Below are 15,274 nucleotides of genomic sequence, written 5' to 3'. Positions count from 1 at the left end.
AGAGAAGGAGGGGGAATTTATTAGGATTATCTCGCTGCTTGGGAGCCCAAGGGGAAGGAAAAGGAATTAACACTTCCTCATTTCTTTTTGCCTTCAAGCTGAAACCAGCTTCTTCTACTTCTGAATTGCCTTCATCCAAATCACCTTTGTACCTGGATAGATATCCTAATCCAGGTTTCCTGCATGTTGAACCCACACTCTAATCTCTACATTATGGTGTTTCTCATCCTGCAAATTGTATGGTAGGAATGATCAAAATGGGACTTTTTTTTTGAGATGCAAAATTAATCTCTGAGTCAGCAAATCATCAGTTGTTCTGTATGCAGCATGTTATAAATCACTGTAGGAAAAAATATGGATAAGATTTACTGCCAGTTTCACACTGTGAAATGAATGTAAAATGGAGGAGGGAGGATTATTTGAGATAAAGGACAGAAAAAGAGATGTGCATAGGTCCACTGTGATTGGGCATTCTCTTAACTATAAGGAAAAATGGAATGGCTGGACTCATTTCACCAAGGTGATGAAAACTTCAAGAAACAGATTGCACCATCTGCCCATACAAGCCATGGTTTTATACATGCAATAGGCTTAAATCCAGTTGCTTATCCCAGTTCAACTAGATTAATTTAAACAACACAATTTACATAAGCATGACCTTCCAAAATTCCTTTTTGAATAATAGAATAATTCAGAGTTGGAAGACAGCATAAGGGCCATCCAGTCCAACCCCATTCTGCCAAGGAGGAACTTGCAATCAAAGCACACCCAACAGATACCCATCCAGCCTCTGTTTAAAGATCTCCAAAGAAGGAGACTTCACCACTCTCCATGGGAGTGTGTTGAACAGCTCTTGCTGTCAGGAAGTTCCTCCAAATGTTTAGGTAGAAATTTTGTCCCTGTAGTTTGAATCCATTGCTCCGGGTCCTATTCTCTGGAGCAGCAGAAAACATCCTCAATAAAACACCCTTCAAATATTTAAACAGGACTATCATAGCACCTCTTAACCTTCTCTTCTCTAGGATAAACATACCCAGCTCCTTAATCATCTAGACATAGGAATCCATGGAGCTGCTGTAGCTGGGACTTAATTGGATTTGGACCATGAAAGCATTAATCACATAATAGTACCACTGAGTGAAAGAACAAGGCCTGACACTTCTGTTGGAACCCAAGGGAATTTTGCAAGTTCTTTCTCATTAGTAAAAACAAAAACCCAAACAAAATTTAATTATGGATCTGTGTATGAACTACTCCAAAACAAACTTATACAGTGCACCCACTTTCAACTTACACTGTAGCTGCACGGCAAAGGAATTAATGGTGCATGTGCCTGTGGCATGCACACTGCCGCACCGCAAGCACAAGCCCCATTATATTGAATGGGGCTCGAGCATACATGTTTTTCACCTTATGTGGGCATGTGTGTGTCTGGAACAGATCCCCACATAAGGAAAAGGTCCACTGAATTCACATCTAACCCTCTGTCACTTTTATTAACTCTTTTAATGTATACCAAGGTGATATAAAATTTCTTTTTTTTTTTAATATTTTTATTGATTTTCTCCATATAGTTACATTTATAATATATTTTTTGTACATACATTGTGTTTGCTTTCAGAACTCTATGCTGTTAGAGTTACTGAATACAAATGTTATTTCATTCTTCCCGAAACTTACATATTCCACTACAACCATCTCATTAATAAATTTTCCATCCCAGGGGTATTCCTATAAAAAAAAAAAAACGTCAAACATTCCTAAATTTCTAATGATGTGAATATCATAGGTGTTATTCCCTATATTCAATCCAATATTTTATTACAGGGAGCCATTCTATTTCTCTTTTTTCCTTTTTTTCATTATTTATTAAAGCCGTCAAGGTATCCATGTCTTTATACTCTATTATTTTATCTAACCAGTCTTCTATTGTCGGCATATTTTCTGTCTTCCAATTTCTTGCTATTAAGATTCTAGCCGCCGTGATTAGATAAAGGATAACTCTCCAGGAAGATTTTTCCAGTTTTTCTCCCAAAAAGGAGGTCATATTTAGTAAGTAGAGTTCTGGGGCTAAAGGATATTGTATGTTGAATATTTCTTGAATGCTTTTGTGGATTTTATACCAAAAATTTTTAATTTTTTGACATGACCACCACATGTGATAATAGGAGCCTTTTTCTATCTGACATTTCCAACATCTCACTTCTTTTAGTTTGTAACACTTAGCTATCCTGAGCGGTGTGTAATACCATCTGTTTGCTATTTTAACGTAATTTTCTCTAAGATCTTGAGATGCAGTAAACTTGTAAGACCTTTTCCAAGATTGTTCCCAATTCTCAAAAGCTATATCATGTCCCATTTCTTGTGCCCATTTAATCATATATGTGGTGACTGTCTCTTGTTCTAATTCTCTCCTTAAAAATAATTTGTATAATTTGGATATCTTTCCTTTATCTCCCTCGCGTAATATTTTGTCTAGTTCGTTAGTTTCTTTCTCGAAGCCTTCCCTGCTTTGATCTTTTTTAAATCTTTGTGTTATTTGTAAATATTCAAACCATGTTATCCTTTTCCCATTCTCTTCCAAAGAGTTTTTTGACTTTAATCTTACATTCCCATCTCTTTCCTTTATCCATAAATCTTTATATGTAATCCATCTGTCTTTCTCTTTTCTTCCCAATATGCCAAAGGCTTCGTCTATTGAGACCCATTCAGGGATTCCTCTATAAAATTTCCCCTTTATTGTGTTCCATGTTTTAAGTAATGTTTTCCTTATAATGTATTTGTTTACATCCTTATCTTTAATTTCTTTTGAATACCATAGTTGAGCATGCCATCCCTTTTCCATGTTATATGCTTCCAAGTTAAGCAATTTTGAATCATTCAACAATATCCATTCTTGAATCCATAATGTGCTGCATGCTCTATAGTATAATTTTAAGTCTGGTAACGCACATCCTCCCAAGTCCTTTTCTTTCTTCAGAATTTTATGTTGAATTCGAGCTTTTTTCCCTTTCCATACAAAAGTAAATATTCCTTTTTCCCAACATTTAAACATATTATCATTCATGACAATTGGCAAATTTAAAAATAAAAACATGAATTTTGGGAGTACATTCATTTTTATCGTGGCTATTCTGCCAAGTAGTGACAAGTTATATTTATTCCAATTTTTTAGATCTTTCTCTATTTGTTGCCAAGTTAATTTGTAATTATTTTTAAACAAATCAGCGTTATTTTCTGTTAACCAAATTCCCAGATATTTTATTTTCTTTTCTATTTTTATGCCTGATCTGCTTGTCAGTTCTTCTTTCTCTTTTGTACTCAAATTTTTTGTCAATATTGAGGTTTTGCTTTTGTTGATTTTTATTCCTGAATAGATTCCGAATTCATTCACTACTTTCAACAAATGTTCTATATTTGTCAGGGGGTCTTCTAATGTGATAATCATATCATCGGCATATGCCTTTATTCTGTGTTCTTCCCCCTTTATTTTTGTACCTCTTATTTCTTTATTTTCCCTTATTGTATTATTAAGAACTTCTAAGGTTGTAATGAACAGTAGTGGAGACAGGGGACATCCCTGCCTCGTACCTTTATTTACTGTGATGTTCGCCGTCTTTTCTCCATTGATTATTATTTGGGATTTTTGTTGTTTATATATTTGCTCAATATTTTTTATAAAAAAAGTCCCAATTTCCATTCTCTTAAGTACACTTAACATGAATTGCCAGTTGACATTATCGAACGCTTTTTCCGCGTCAAGGGAGATGATTGCCAATTTTTTATTTTTGTATGTGCTGTAATATTCTACGATATCTAGGATATTCCTTATGTTATATCTCATCTGTCTTTTGGGTAAAAACCCATTCTGATCTTTGTGTATGATTTCTGATAATATTTGTCTGAGTCTATTGCTTAATATCCAGGTATAGAGTTTGTAATCTAGATTTAGGAGGGCGATAGGTCTATAGTTTTTTATCTCTCTTTTATCCTTCCCCTCTTTTGGGATTACTACCACGTCTGCATATTCCCATGAGATCGGTTTGCCATCTTTTGCTATATTATTAAACATTTCACTTAATATTTCACATAATTCTAATTTGAACACTTTGTAAAATGTTGCTGTATACCCATCCGGGCCCGGAGATTTTCCATTTTTTTGAGCATTAATTGCCATTAAGACTTCTTCTTTAGAAAAGGGCTTATTTAACTTTTCTTGTTGGTCTTTAGAAATTTTATTTATATTCTTTTTATCCAGGTATTCTTTCATTTTCTTTAAGTGTTCCTCTTTTTTCTCTTCCCGATCTTCTTTAAATATTTTTTCAAAATATTCATAAAATGCTTTTTTAATTATATTTTGTTTGGTAGCTGCTTTCCCTTTATAAATAACTTCTACTATCATGTTTTTCTCTTTTTCTCTTTTTAGTTTTTGGGCGAGCCATCTTCCTGTTTTATTTGCCTGATCAAATTGTTTCTGTTTTATCCATTTTAGTTTTTTGGCTAATTCTTCCATTTTTTGTTCTTGTATCTTATGTTTAAGTAAGTCATATTCTTTTTTCAATTTCCTCTCTTTTAGATTCCTATTTATTTTTTCTTCTAAGTCTTTTAGCTTCTGTATAGTTTCCATTTCCTTTATTTTATTTTCTCTTTTTTGTTCCGCTGCTCTCTTTATCAAACTGCCCCTTAGGACGGTTTTTCAGGTATCCCAAATGGTTTTACTTTGTACCTCCAGAGTCGTATTCTCCCTTAAGATCAGTTTAATTTCATTTTTCAAGTTTTCTACATATTCTTTATCCCTTACCAGATCCTCATTTAATCTCCATCTCCATTCTGTCCGTTTATTACCTAAATTAATCTCTATTTCTATTGCATTATGATCTGATACTATTCGGGGTGATATTTCCATTTTTTTATTATTGGTAATATTTTATGTGTTGTTAGGAACATATCCAGTCTTGATGCTGAGTGATGCATGTCTGAAAAATAAGTGTATCCTTCTTTTTCTTTGTATAAATGTGTCCATACATCTGTTAAATTATATTCTTTCATTGTTTCAAAGAAGCTAATTGGTAGCTTTCCTTGATTATCTTTAATCTTTTTACTGGATTTTCTGTCTCTCTTTGGTTTAATTACCCCATTATAATCTCCCACCATAATAATTCTGTCTCCATTTGTTTTTTCTAAAGCATTATTTATTTTTTCAAAAAAGATGTCTTTTTTTTCAAGTGGGGCATATATACAAATTACATCTAGTTTTTGGTTTTGGATTTCCAATTGTATTAAAACAAATCTTCCATCTTCATCTTTACAAAGTTCTTTGGCTTCGTACTTATCATTCACATATATTGCCACACCCCTCCTTCTTTTGTTTTTGTCTGATGAGAAAAATAATTGTCCAAGTTTGGGATTTTTTAATGTTCTTATTTCATTCTCTCGAATTTTAGTTTCTTGTATGCACCATATATCACATCTATTTTTCTCTAAGTATTGATGTACTAATCTCCTCTTTTGTGTTTTATTTAATCCCCTCACATTTAGGGAACCAATTTTAAACCCCATCTTTATGTCTCTTCTTCTTCCTCTATATTTTCTTTAAGGCTTTCCTCCCTACTCTTTGTTTCTTTGGTTTCCTTTTTCTTTTTCTTAAATTCTCCTTCTGATGTTTTAGCGCTTTTTTTCTTTACGTGTTCTTCTTGGGGGTATTTTTTCTTATCCACATTTTTTCTACAGAACTCTCTAGCCTTTTCTAAAGTGCAAATCCTTTGTCTTTTTTGATTATACATAAATGTTACTCCCTCAGTTTTTTCCCATTTAAATCTTATCTGTTCCTTTATTAATACTTCTGTCAGGAATTTGTATTCTTGTCTCATTTTCCGAATTTGGTCTGGCAAATCCTTATATATTTCCACCTCTTTGTCGTCTATCATTAATTTTTCTGCCGCACACTGCTGACAGAGTTTGTTTCTTAGTCTCGCATTTGTAAAGCATATTACAATATCTCTTTCTAATTTATTCTCCTTTGCGTACCTTGAGTTAATTCGGAATGCTTTCTCTATTTGTTGATCTAAATTTTCTTCTGTAATGTTCAAACGGGCTGCGATGCCTGGAATAACATGTTGTGGTAATTGTTCCCCTTCCACTTCCAGGGCCCCTCTTATTTTTATACATTTTTCTCGGTATCTCAATTCTTGTATTAATAAGTTTTGTCTGTCTTTATTTTGTTCTTTTTCTAAGATTTCTGTCTTTCCTTCAATATCTTTTGTCTTGTTAGTTAATTGATCAACTTCTCCTCTCAAATCTGTAATTTCTTCTGAAATTTTATCCATTTTATTTGCTAAGCCTTCTATTTCTCTCCGCATATCTATCCTAATTTCCTCTCTTGTATCTTGTAATTCTTCTCTGATTTCTTTCTTGAAAGCTTTTTTAAACTCTCATAACTCCTGCAAAATTGTTATGCTAATATCCTCTTGTGGATTTAAATATTCTAGTGAGTTACGTCTTATATTATGGGCACTTTGTGAATGCTCGTAATGTTGGGTTTGAGCCCTTGTTCTTACCCCTGATGCCATATTTTCCCTTATTAATTGAGATATTATTCCAAGTTTGCAGATTAGCGGAAGTCAAGAGGCTCAGAGAGAGGGTTTATCAATATCCAATGACTGATACTGTTATACTAAGAAGACAAGTAGGTCTTCTGACCCTCCAAATCTAGTTAGGTTACTGAATTGTCATAATCATCACGTTTAACTAAATTTTACAGTAATATTCCTTTTACAATGAGCTTCCTGTAGTGAAATATTCTAAATTCTATTGCAAGCTGTGCCTAAGGCTATTATCCCCAACATTGGCTGCTCCTTTGGTTCTAGACCCCCCCCCCCGCCCCTGGATCCCTCAGTCCAAGAGTCAAGGAGGGAATTAGTTCCTTAGAGCCCTCACTTACTTCCGCACCTCCTATGTGGGCAGAAGTTTCCCGTAGCTCTGAAGGCTCGCTTCCTGGCTCGGGTATCTGTTGGGAACAAAAGATGGTGAGAAAAGAACCCTTTTCTTCACCCTTCGCTTGCTTTTACAGTTTCCGCGGTGCCAAGCAGCACTGGAAGGAGAAAAAAAAGATTGCTGATATATGGAGGTGATCCAGGGGCAGGAACGGCCCCAAAGTGCTGCTCTCCTCCTCCCTCGCCGCCGCCGCCGCCGCCGCCGCCGCCGCGCCTCGGCCGGTGTTCCTGGGCCTTAAATAGGCCCCGGGCGTTGCCCTTGCTGCTGTGCCGCCGCCGCTGCTGCTGCTGGTGGTGGAGGGGGATGGTCCGGGGGCAGGAACGGCCCCAAAGCGCAGCTCTCCTCCTCCCTCGCCGCCGCCGCCGCCGCCGCCGCCGCCGCGCCTCGGCCGGTGTTCCTGGGCCTTAAATAGGCCCCGGGCGTTGCCCTTGCTGCTGCGCCGCCGCCGCTGCTGCTGCTGGTGGTGGAGGGGGATGGTCCGGGGGCAGGAACGGCCCCAAAGCGCTGCTCTCCTCCTCCCTCGCCGCCGCCGCCGCCGCCGCGCCTCGGCCGGTGTTCCTGGGCCTTAAATAGGCCCCGGGCGTTGCCCTTGCTGCTGCGCCCCCGCCGCTGCTGCTGCTGGTGGTGGAGGGGGATGGTCCGGGGGCAGGAACGGCCCCAAAGCGCTGCTCTCCTCCTCCTTCGCCGCCGCCGCCGCCGCCGCCGCCACGCCTCGGCCGGTGTTCCTGGGCCTTAAATAGGCCCCGGGCGTTGCCCTTGCTGCTGCGCCGCCGCCGCTGCTGCTGCTGGTGGTGGAGGGGGATGGTCCGGGGGCAGGAACAGCCCCAAAGCGCTGCTCTCCTCCTCCCTCGCTGCTGCCGCCGCCGCCGCCGTGATATAAAATTTCTCTGTGAATAATGCTCCATCTCTAAGATGAGTCAAAATTAATGTAATTGATTTATTTTCTTCCTCAAAATTCCTAAACTTTAAACCCTCCCAAAGGACCTCCTAGCAAGTTTTGTAGTTTTCTTTTGAGGGCCCCTTCTGAGCTCATCTGTTCAGGTTCTCAGTATGCTATGACTACTTCTTTGAGTGGTGAGCACTCATGCCATAGTGGTGATATTTGTACCATACCATTTAAAATAGCCTTATGATATGCTCCCATAATTTCGGTATTGTAACTCTCTAGAAACCACAAGAGGACATCCTTTGTGGTTTTCCCCAGTATAAGAAGTGGGTCAGAGTTCCTTAATTTCAAGATCAGGATTTCTGTTCTTTAATTTCTTGGGAGAACCTCAGAAGCAGTCTCTCATGTACTGCTTCCAATGGGGAAAAGAGAGGACCCTTGTCACAAGGCATCTGATCCATGGACAACCATTCTGTATTCAAATGGATATCAGACAGGACGATTTCTGGTGCTTGCCAAATGACATGCTGTTTGGGTATTGAGTATGCTTATAGAACAATGTTCTTTGACTAAGAATGACATTTTTAATGGGGAATGCATTAAGACACTCATCTCCATGTTGAGAAAACATATCAATTACAATACATTACTGTACTGTAAATAAGCAGTGACATTATCTAGATCTAAGTAAAACAAAATGTAAAGTGTAAAACAAAATGTAAAGGGCATGTAAATGTTACACTCATCATGAAATGTGTCCCCCCATTTCATATTTTAAGATGCTTTGAGAGAAGGAAAATTGATGGCAAAGATAGTTTGCTACCAAATATTCATCTGACAAAAATAACTAAATCTATATGTCTTGGCTTCCCAGAAATCATTGCAAATTACATACACAATGCAAGTCTGTTAAATTAAAAACATGATACACAAGTAAAAACACCTGTACTTTGTATATGACATTTTAAATTTAAAATGTGTTGCTTATCGTGTTTGAAGCATTTCCTGGGAAGGCTGACAATATCAATTATTTTTTCATAGAGAAGTTTGCTAGTAAAATATCTGTCAGACACTAGATCTACAAAAAATTAGGTAGGATTCAGGACTAGATACTATTTCAGTGCTCTTACTTTGTCTGTTCTATGATTTTTGATTGCTGCTCATAAAAATGGCCCATTATCCATTAATAAGATGAAGAAATATAGTAGGTACATTTCCAGTTATTATTTTGAGTTAAATATTTATAAAGCTGAAGTCTACAATTCTTGACAAGAAGCAAATGTAAATCATCAGCCATATTTTTGAAAGATCTCTCCTTAAAGTGAACTTTTAAAAGGAAAGAGGAAATGCAAAAGCATCGTAAATAAGTAGTCAAGGTATTCTTGAAGAAATCTAAGGTACAGAATGAAAACAGTTAGGTGAAAGAGCAGTACATAAGGAAGGCCATCCATCTTTGTAAGATGGTTTAGCTATCTCTGAAAAGCAAGCACAGCTAAACAAAATATCCCCACCAGATTTCTATTGGCACAACTTTGCTTACAATCACACTGAAAGTAAGTTACCCACATAACAATATGAAGGTATGATCCCCAAAAAACTCTCTCTGGAGACCTCCAAAATCCTCTGTTCTCTGGGAATCTTTCCTGGAAGGCCTCCATCTTTGGCTTTCTGAATGCTTGAGCAGCCCAGGTACAAGAAACCTCTGGAAATGCAGTACAGGCAAAATAGCCCTGAGTTCAGTTTCCTTGGGCCTGATTTGCACTGCAGAAATGATGCAGTTTGATACTGCTTTAATTGCTATGGCTCGATTTTGTGGTATTCTAGGATTTGTAGTTTTATGAGCTATTTAGCCTTATCTGTCAGAAATCTCTAGTGCTACAGCAAACTACAAATCCCAGTATTCCACAGCATTGAGCAATGACACTTGAAGCAATGTCAAATGACACTTTTTCTGACCTTAGACTTTGTGTATGTTGAATGCTGAGACAATAGCCTTATAGACATCATAGGGGAGAGGGAGACGGAGAGTTTTTGCAGATGTCACCGACGTCAGAGTATTTAGTATGTTTGAGAGAACTGATGGACAATGATAGTGGCATACACTGATTGGGGATCCCTCCTTACTTTCCACACATGTTTTGCAACCTTATGTTATGAATCTTCATAAATACCTTGGGCTTTATTGACAATCCCAAGAAAAGACTGCAAAAAATCAAGGTAGAACTGAGCCAAGCCATGGGGATTTTCCCATCACTCTTTGCCCAGCCCTGGAACCAACTTGGTGCCAATCAATTGAAACAACTGGTACAGTCTTAACCATCCCTATGGGTCTGTGCTTTTAAATGTTTACAATGATACTGCAGGAGGGAAAAAGTCACAAGGATGTAACTCTGACATTCCAGTTTTAATACACGAAAAAGCCCATTGGCACTGCTTCCCAGAATATTTGTAGAGCTGGATTTTGATAAAATGGACTGGCATCCTGTCCAGTATTTATTATGTTGTAAGTCTGACCTGCTGCTTTTAACTGCCATCCAGTCGACTTTGATTTGAGGATGACTTTATCATCAGTAGTCCAGCTAAGGTCTTGCAAACTCAGGGGTGTGGCATTCTTGATGAAGTGTATCCATCTGTAATAAGGCCATACTTTTTCTCTACTGTCTTCTATTTTGCCAAGTATTATGTCTTTTCTAATGAGTCATGTCTTCTCATGATACATCCAAAGGATGACAGCCTCAGCTTAATCATCTTGGTTTCTGGGAGACTTGAGGCTTCATTTGCTCTGGAACCCATTTGTTTGACTTTTTGGCAGCCCATGGTATCAGCAGAAATTTTCTCCAGCACCATACAAGAATGATGTGCTTCTCTTCCTATCAACTTTCTTTACTGTTCAGCTTTCATAATTATGCATAGAAACAGAAAATACAATAGCACTGACAATCTTGACTATGGTATTCAACAATATATCTTTATATTTGAGGATATTGTCTAGTTCCTTCGTAGTGGTCCTTTCAAGTCCTGGTCTTCTGTTTTCTTGACTGCAGCCCCCATTTTGCTTAATGACAGAGCCAAGGTATGGACAATCTTGAACTTTTTATTAAAAAAATGTTGTCACCATCTACTTTAAAGTGATGTAACTCATCTGTGGCCATTAATTTTGTTTCTTTACCTGCCTTTGCACTTTCTTCCTTGACTTTCTTCAGTAATAGTTCCAAGTCTTTCCTATTTTCTGCTATGTAGTATGGTGTCATCTGCATGCTTTAAATTGTTGATGGTTATTCTTCCAATGTCCATGCCTCCCTTCCTGAACTATAATCCAGTTTTACATATGATACTTCAATGTATATGTTAAACAAATTTCAGTATCTTGTAGTTAGTAAAAAGATCCTAGTAAGTTACCCACTTCTCACTTGCCTCCTTTTGAGCTAATTAATTTCCCAACATTCAAAGGAGACACTGACGGTGCTGGCAGGGACCCCAAGTCCCCCCAATCTTTTGGGTAACAAATGTATGTTTGAAACATGGTCTCTAGTGCCCCTATCTTTTCTGAAACCAGACTGGACATCTGGTATTTCTCATTCCACAGATTATAAAAGTGTTTGTTGGAGAATATTGAACATCACTTGACTTGCATGGGAGATTCACAAAATGTTACTTGAGGACTGGAATGTATATTAAGCATTTCCAATCTGCGTGCTATTGTTTTGTTTTCCATATTTTTGACAAAATTTATTTAGAATTTGAGTTGATTCTGTATCTGACTCTTAAAACAATTCTATTTGAATTTATTCCTGGTGATTTATTTCTACCAAGTGCTCTGAGTGTAGCTTTCACTTCATTTTCTAAAATTGTGGTTTCATCTTCAAATGGTTCTCTCTTGAATGTATCTGTTACCTTTTAATCTCTTTTATACAGTGGAACCTTGCCTTACGCGGGGGATCCATTCCGGACCCCCTGTGTAAGGCAAATTCCACCTATGCTGGAGCCCCATTCATTTGCTCGTGTGCGCGGTGGTGCGGCAGTGCGGTGGCGTGCGTATGCCACCCCTTGCGCACCACACGCTCCCCACGGCTTGAGCGCATAAGCTCAAAGCCGCGTATAGTGCGCCCACATATAACGCGGGCACACTGTATATAGTTCTTCAGTGTATGGTTTTCATCACATTTGTATTTCTTCTTAATCATGCAGTGTGTTCCCGTGAAGGTGTATAGCATCCTCACTCTTAGTTTTTTGTGGGTTTTTCAGGCTATGTGGCCATGTTTTAACAGAGTTTCTTTCTGACGTTTCACCAGCATCTGTGGCTGGAATATTCACATAGCCACAAAAAACTATGGATGCCGGCCATGAAAGCCTTTGACTTTACATCCCCACTCTTAGTTTAAATTTTCCTTTGATTTCTCACTTCTTGTGGAAGAAGTTTCTTGTTCTACCATTTTTTGTCATCTTCTGTTTCTGTGCATTGTAGTTCACTGTATCCATGTCATTGAACAGTTGCATTCAGGTTTCTGGTGCCATTTCATTCACCTTTCCCTTTTGCTTCTCATCTGTCCTTAACTATTTGAAGAATTTCATCTGTGATCCAATGAAGGTTTTTTCCCCCTTTCTTTTGGTTGCTGATAGTGTCTTTTACATTCTCCCCACACAGTGTCTCTGGATTTTGTTTAGAGTTCTTCTGACTCCTGGTCAATAAGGCTTAATGGTGCATATTAATTCTTTTAAAAAAAAATCTTTAAATTTTACATAGATGTTCTTCAGGTTTCATTTTGGCATGATTGATTTAGTTTTCTTCTCTAGCTTAACTCTAATTTATGGTATTGGTAGCCAGTTCCACAATCTGCTCTTGGTCTTGTTTTTGCAGAGTGAATGGGGCTTCTCCATCTGCTGCTTCCAATTATGTAGTCTGTCTGATTTCTATATTGGCCATCAGGTGATGTCCATGTATACAGTCGTTCTTTGGTTGCCACAAGACTGAGCTTGTGATGAACAAACTGTTGGTATATCCTGCTTCATTTTTTTTTCTATTACAATGTTTTCTTATGCTCGGGTTCCTACTTATTCATTCCACTTATCTATGATTACCAATATGTCTTGTTTTGGTGTGTGATCAATTTCCTCCTGGACTCCCATGTAGAAGCTTTCAGTTCCTTCCTCTTCTGCATCATTAGTTGGGACATAAACTTGGATTATGGTTGCATTGACTGGCAGACAAAAGGAAGCCCTTCACATAGACCATATTGCTAACTAAATTATACAGATCAGAAGATGTGGTGATAGCTAGCAATTTAATTCTGAAAGGTTGTTAGGCAAATTTGTGGAAGATAAGGTGATCAGTATCAATACCAACATTGTGTAATGGTTAAAGTGTTGGACTAGGATTCCAGAAGACCAGTGTTTGAATCCCCATGACTTTCCATAAATCCTACTCTCTCAGCCTCACAGAAAGGCAATGTCAACCCCTCTTTGAAAAAATCTTGCTAAGAAATCTTTGTGGTAGGTTCACCTTAGGGGTTACAAAAGTCAGCAGTGACTTGAAGGCACACCACCCCCAGCCCAACAACATTATCAATGAGCATGATTTGTTATGACTATATATTACCACCACAAGTGGAACCAGCATGCCTGAATTCCAGTTGCTTGAGACAACTGCTTTATTAGCAGAGGTTTCATGGTCTTGTGGTTGACCACTGTGAAAAGCAGAATGTCAAACTAGATCATCTTTAGTCTTTTCCACCAGAACGCTTATTATATTCTTAGGAGGTTTCAGGGTGAATTAGGTGAGGTCCAGCCTTGTCAGAGTTAGTCAGAGCCTGAATTAGGATTTGGTCAACTAGAATCAGTAAGAGAAGAGCCTGAGGCAGAAGAAGAAGCAAGAGGGAATTGAGAGGTATTGAGTGCTGTGAAACCTGAGAGGGTAAAAAAAAAAAGAGTGCCAACAAACAGTGGAAGATGAGGCATAAGAAGAAAAGAAAATATATTTAGAAAGCAAATGAAAAAGGAGAGGGGAAAGCAAGAAAAGAGAGATGGAATCACAGAAGGCATCAGTTGAAAGGGCCTGTTGGGGAGGTAGATTTTGGTAGCCATTGTATAAAAAAGCTGAAACTATACTTACCATCTACACCTAAGTTTATTTATTTATTCTTAAAATAGTATATCCTGAAATTTATCCAATTTCAATTTAAAACAATAAATAATTACAAGTTTCAAAAGATTAAAAATATGTTAAATAGTTAAAAACAGCCCATTTAAAACCAGTTAAAACAATATTGAATCAAATGTGTGCAGCCTGGATAAAATAAGTTTGCCCAAAAGCTTTAATAAAATGCCAGTGTTAACTTGGTGTTGGAATAATTCCAACACTGGAGCCTGTTGGGCCTCCAGAGGGGTTGAATTCCATAACTGGGGTGCCACTACAGAAAAGGTCCTCTCCCATGTCTTCCCACAATGTATTTCCCCTGCTGATGTAAGCAGGTACCTTCACAAGACTATGAACTTTATCGGACACCTTATCTGACCGAAGCAAAGGACACGCCTGAACTCTGAATGGGAATGGCTTGGCGCCGGGTGCCAGAATGGGACCATTTTGAGGACACTTTGAGGTGTGGTAAAATGCATTTTTTCTCAGACTTGCACAGCCCCTTCCCGTGCCCATAATGGGGGGAAATGTGTCTGTTAAGGTCCTGGGTTGCATAGAGGTATGGGTTTTCTAAAGTATATTGATTTCACAAGCAGCAATGGTGTGAATTTTTTTAAGCCTAGTTCATAACATGGGTTTCTCTGGCCTCATCTACACTGCAGGAATAATGCAGTTTGACATCTTTTTAACCGCTGTGGTTCAATGCTGTGAAATTCTGGGATTTGTAGATTTGCAGTTTTGTGACTACAAAACCCTCTTCTCTGGCAGAGAGCTCTTGTGCCCCAACAAACTATTAATCCCAGGATTCCATAGGATGGAGCCATGGCAGTTAAAGTGGTGTAAAACTGGACTTATTTTGCAGTGTGGATGCAGCCTCTGTGTGTTACATCTTGTAAACCACCAGTATGTATGTCATCACTATAAAGAAGACATTCCTCTAAGGCCAATGGATTTTACTTTCCCAAGTCCCCATGCACATGGGATTTTGCATCAGAAAACTGGGGAGATATTTGGGAGGCAAGAGAATACTATACCTTTTCTATTCCTGTCACTTCTAACCTGTCCTTCTGTGGTAACCTGCCTTCTCTATATGGCAGCTGTGCCAAATCCTTTAGACTAGGAATATGGTCATCCTTTCCCTCCATTAAGATGACATGTGTAGACTATTAATGATACCTAGTGGAAGAAACAAGATGGACATCCTGTTTACACAGTGCAGATTCATCTAATGTGCTTTTACACATGCAATTTGGGCTTCTATG

The sequence above is a fragment of the Sceloporus occidentalis genome, unplaced genomic scaffold, assembly GCF_023333645.1.
Source record: "Sceloporus occidentalis isolate IW3139 unplaced genomic scaffold, rSceOcc1.0.p SCAF_6, whole genome shotgun sequence".
Classification (NCBI taxonomy): domain Eukaryota; kingdom Metazoa; phylum Chordata; class Lepidosauria; order Squamata; family Phrynosomatidae; genus Sceloporus; species Sceloporus occidentalis.
Note: the sequence above shows the minus strand (reverse complement) of the source record.